Source organism: Pongo pygmaeus, chromosome 12 (genome assembly GCF_028885625.2).
Source record: "Pongo pygmaeus isolate AG05252 chromosome 12, NHGRI_mPonPyg2-v2.0_pri, whole genome shotgun sequence".
Lineage (NCBI taxonomy): Eukaryota > Metazoa > Chordata > Mammalia > Primates > Hominidae > Pongo > Pongo pygmaeus.
Genome location: NC_072385.2, coordinates 23,086,840 through 23,092,343, shown reverse-complemented (window position 1 = coordinate 23,092,343; position 5,504 = coordinate 23,086,840). Strand labels below are relative to the sequence as shown.

The following is a 5,504-nucleotide window of genomic DNA, read 5'->3' as shown; positions in this document are numbered from 1 at the left end:
AAGTCTCCCTTAATCTGCCAGAACACAGTTTGCTTGTGCTTCTAATACTTTGACCATATATTGTCTTTTGTCATCTTTTGACCATATTGTACATTTATGTATTATTTAGCTTTGTGTTGTTATGTCTTATCTAAAACCAAGATTCTTCTTTTAGGAATACATGTTATTTTATCCTCTATGACACCTAGCACAATACAACGAAGTTAGTAGATACTCAGATAATATCTGTAGTCTGAACCTATTTCCTTATCTAAAAAGTAAGGAATAAAAACAGCCACTTTACCTGCCTCACTGAGCTGTTTTGAAGATCAAATGAAATAATGTGCCTGAAAGCACTTTGAAAAGTATAAAATGTTATACAAATGTAAGGCATTCTAATTTCAGAGGGAGGTTTTCTCAGTTATAAGCTCCATGTCAGCTTGAATAAAGGAACATTTTTTAAAACTTAATCTGAAAAGAAACTTGTCCCTTCTGGGCACAAATTATAAAACCCCCCAAAAAATGTTTGTATATGTTTTTGTTTGTTTGTTCCTAAATAGTATAATGAGCTATGGTCTTTCAGGGAAAATGTTGCTCTGATACCAGTTCACAATGTAGAAAATTGCTCTTATGTACTTTCAGGAAAGAATTGCAAACAAATGAGCTATTTTCTCCTCTCGAGTAAAGGGACTTACCAAGCATGGGTGGCAGCTGTTCAAGTCTATCTGGTCAAGAATTCACTAAGATCATAATGTGAAAGTTGCTCAAGTGCAGATTTGCATGACAGCCTGCAAATGTTCCTTTGGAGACAAAATGGTTTCTCAGGTCAATAATCTGCATATTTAAAAGTCTCTAGACACCCTAAGATGGCTGCGAGGGAGACGGTGAAGGTTGGCTCCCGCCCGTCTGGGCTCTGATCCTCTGTCTCCCCTCCCTCTGCGGCCTGCTCATGGCCTGGCGGAGGCCGGAACCATGGACCTCCGCACCGCCGTGTACAACGCCGCCCATGACTGCAAGCTGCAGCTGCTCCAGAAGCTGCTCACCGCCGGAGCCGGGAGGAAGGGGACGAGCTGACTGGCTAGGTGCCGGCGGGGGGACGCCGCTGCTCATCGCCGCCCGCTACGGCCACCTGGACGTGGTGGAGTACCTGGTGGACCGGTGCGGCGCCAGCGTGGAGGCCGGTGGCTCGGTGCACTTCGATGGCGAGACCATCGAGGGCGCGCCACCGCTGTGGGCGCCGGCCACCTGGACTTGGTGCGGAGCCTGCTGCGCCGCGGGGCCTCTGTGAACCGCACCACCGCGCGCACCAACTCCACGCCCCTCCGCGCCGCCTGCTTCGAGGGCCACCTGGAGGTGGTGCGCTACCTGGTCGGCGAGCACCAGGCCAACCAGGAGGTGGCCAACCGGCACGGCCACACGTGCCTCATGATCTCATGCTACAAGGGCCGTGGTGAGATCGCCCGCTACCTGCTGGAGCAGGGCGCCCAGGTGAACTGGCGCAGCGCCAAGGGCAACACGGCCCTGCACGACTGTGCCGAGTCCAGCAGCCTGGAGATCCTGCAGCTGCTGCTGGGGTGCAAGGCCCGCATGGAACGTGATGGCTACGGCATGACCCGGTTGCTCCCGGCCAGCGTGACGAGCCACACCAACATCGTGGAGTACCTCATCCAGGAGCAGCCCGGCCAGGAGCAGTTCACAGGGGGAGAGGCTCAGCCTGGGCTGCCCCAAGAAGGCTCCTCCACCAGCCAGGGGTGTGCGCAGCCTCAGGGGGCTCCGTGCTGCAGCTTCTCCCCTGAGGCACTGAACAGGGAATCTTACCAAAGCTGCTGTCCCACCAGCCGGGAAGCTACCGTGGAAGCCTTGGAATTGCTGGGCTCTACCTCTGTGGATAAGAAACGAGATCTGCTTGGGGCCCTTAAACACCGGAGGCGGGCCATGGAGCTGCGTCACCAGCGGGGCGAGTACCTGCCCAAACCGGAGCCCCCACAGCTGGTCCTGGCCTATGACTATTCCAGGGAGGTCAACACCACCGAGGAGCTGGAGGCGCTGATCACCGACCCCGATGAGATGCGTATGCAGGCCCTGTTGATCCGGGAGCGCATCCTCAGTCCCTCGCACCCCGACACTTCCTATTGTATCAGTTACAGGGGCGCCGTGTACGCCGACTCGGGCAATATCGAGTGCTACATCCGCTTGTGGAAGTACGCCCTGGACATGGAACAGAGCAACCTGGAGCCTCTGAGCCCCATGACCGCCAGCAGCTCCCTCTCCTTCGCTGAACTCTTCTCCTACGTGCTGCAAGACCGGGCTGCCAAAGGCAGCCTGGGCACCCAAATCGGCTTCGCAGACCTCATGGGGGTCCTCACCAAAGGGGTGCGGGAAGTGGAATGGGCCCTGCAGCTGCTCAGGGAGCCCAGAGACTCGGCCCAGTTCAACAAGGCGCTGGCCTTCATCCTCCACCTGCTCTACCTGCTGGAGAAAGTGGAGTGCACCCCCAGCCAGGAGCACCTGAAGCACCAGACCATCTACCGCCTGCTCAAGTGCGCACCCAGGGGCAAGAACGGCTTCACCCCTCGGCACATGGCTGTGGACAAGGACAACACAAACGTGGGCCGCTACCCCGTGGGCAGATTCCCCTCCTTGCACGTGGTCAAAGTGCTGTTCGACTGCGGGGTGGACCGGGACAGCAGGGATTTTGACAACAACACCCCGCTACACATAGCAGCCCAGAACAACTGCCCGGCCATCGTGAATGCCCTGATTGAAGCAGGGGCCCACACGGATGCCACCAACGCCTTCAAGAAGACGGCCTACGAGTTGCTGGCAGAGAAGCTGCTGGCCAGGGTACCATGCAGCCCTTCAACTACGTGACCCTGCAGTGCCTTGCGGCCCGGGCCCTGGATAAGAACAAGTTCCCTTACAAGGGCTTCATCCCGGAAGATCTGGAGGCATTCGTCGAACTGCACTGACCTGCCCAGAACATCTGCACCCTCACCTCTCCCCTCTCCTGCTGAGACGGGGGAAATCGCGCTGGGGCATAACAGATGCTCGTTCTTGCCTCCTTCAGGCACCAATCAGGAGAAGGGTTCTGCCTCCCATCCGCGTTACCTGAAGACAGGGTCGGTGCTAGAAACCTTCAGGGTCACGTGCTAAGAGGACAGTCTTTCTCTGGGAGCCCACTGACTTAGAAATTCTGAGTTAGGAAAAGACATAAGACCTTCCCCACATCCTGTCTGCCTGCGTTAGGGAGGCCTTTGCCTTGTTACCTAGAGGCGGAGGGACTGAAGCCATTGCGTTCCTTCCCTGCTAGAAACACAGGAAGAAGTTGAGGACGGTCTGCCTTCCCTTGTCCTTTTACATGGCCAGGTAACTCCAGCTGCTGAATACAGTGTTAGGACTGGGGGCTCCCGAGATGAGAGTTTGAAAGTCAGGGAATGAGACCACCTCTCATTTCTTCCAGCATGATCACGCCCTGCTCCCGTGCCACCGTAGTCCCTGTCAGACAGGCAGGGCTCTGCTCAGGGCAGCCTGCCACTTGCATAGCTTTTGGTTAGTTTGGTGTTCTGTTTATTTAATAAGTGGGCAGGTTGCAAGCATTGCACAGAACTTCTGAGATTTTACTGCCTTTTTTTTTTTAAGAAAGTTGTTTGTTGGACTCCATAGGTGAATTTCAAGCAGTGAGGATTTTGTGGTGCCTGAGATGGCTGAGGCCACAGGAAGTGAGCTGTATGTGTGAGGAATTTGGTGAGCGAGATAAAATTCCATGGTGTCGACCCCTGAAACATGGGTGAGCGTACATTTTTATACATCTCCACTCTACAGCCTTTTACAGGCTTTCCGATTTTACAGGACTTTCTAATTTTCCATTCTCATTAGAAAGAGAACTGTGCTTCCAAACAGAAATCAGGAGTGACCACAAAGCCTGACAACACTTTGCCACCCAGCAAGAACTGGTACAGTTGGTTTGGGTCAGCATTGCCATAGTGCCCGAGTTAAAACTACAGGCCACTCCACCTTGCAAACCTCACGTGGCCTCTGATTTCATTGTGGGTGCATCCACAGATGGCGCTAGCTGTTTTTTCAGCTGCTCTGAGGATTGGGACCCAAGTCATCATGAAAAAGGCCCAGGTACAGTCTTAATGTGATAAATCCACTAGCTAAGACGTTCAGTGCCAAGACCAGCCTTCCAGCCAAGGTTTGGACAAAGTTTCAAGTTCCCATGACTCAGGGTAAGGTGCTGGGACTGCCAGAGCACCTGCCCCAGCAAGATTTTTCTCAAGAGCGAGACTCCATCAGCCCGGACAGATGGGAGCAGGTTCTTGGCCAGTGTAGACAGCAGCAAACAGCAGAAGGGAAGCCATTCTCACTACATCCTCCCTGCAGTAGCCACAGCCAGGCCCTTAGGAGGAGCAGCGACTGGGGGTGTCCAGAAACATCCTGTCCCTGGATGGAAACTAGGTCTCGTTTGGATTTTTTTTCTTTTTTTGCCGTCTTAGTTAGGAAATTATTTATTAATTTACAAGACAAGTTTTATCTCAGCCAAGGTGGGAAATGGCATCCCTGTCCCTCCCAAAGCACAGGGCACAGAAATGAGGCTGTTTACATCGCAAGTCTCCGCGCTGGTGTTTAAGTCATTAAAAAGATATCCAAAAAAAAAGTCTCTAAATACAGGTTTATGGAATAATTCATGAAAGCTTTAAGGAACTATCATGGTACACTGGGAAAGTCACCCATATTGCAGGATAGATTTCTTCTGTTGGCTGGTGAGCATTTGTTTATAGTCGGCCTTGACTCTACCACAATTTTATAAGTAGTTCTTTTATTTCTTTAAAAGCAACATTTTGGGACAAAATATTGTGAACAAATAAGGAATACGACTATATTTGTGAAACCCCTTGTTAATTTCCAGGTGATATTTTAAATCTTGAATGAGACATGTATGCTCATAAATAAAGAAGGAAAAGAAATAATTAAATCAATGTTCATAAGAGCTTCTCAGAAAATAAGAAAGAGATAAGTGATAGAACTGTAATCTACAATCTACCCTAATAGTATATTTGCATCACTTCTTAAACTTTGTTTAGTTTAACATGCTGTTTCTTATTGTATGTGAAGAATGCTGTGAGGTAGCACGTCAATGTTTTGCAGATTAATAAACTGATGTTAAAAGAGGTTAAGTGACTGATGTTGTACTTTCATTATCTCAAAAGTGCAACTAAAACTGCACTTAGGATTGCCACTCCTGTCGGGGGCCATGGCTTTGGTCCTATTTTCTGCAAGTCTCTGGATGACGTCTGTCCACCCACTGTCTCTGAGTGCTCTCCTCACCTCGGCCTTCCTCCCTTGTTGTAGTCCAACACCTGTCACCACTCTTCAGAATCCTCATGAAACTTCAAGAAAATTGACTGGGTAGGGCTTGTTTCAGAATTATCATCCAGCATTCTAGGGCTGATTTAGAATTCAGAGAAAGAAGCAAAAGCACTTATCAAAGTGTCTGTTCTAGAGGTAAGCTCAGAAGCACCATG

The 5,504-nt window shown here is 50.8% G+C and overlaps 1 pseudogene; it reads left to right on the top strand.

The window, feature by feature from the left end:
• The first annotated feature begins 951 nt into the window (after positions 1-951).
• LOC129030709 (protein fem-1 homolog A-like) lies at positions 952-2,949 on the top strand (annotated as a pseudogene).
• The last annotated feature ends 2,555 nt before the right edge of the window (positions 2,950-5,504 follow it).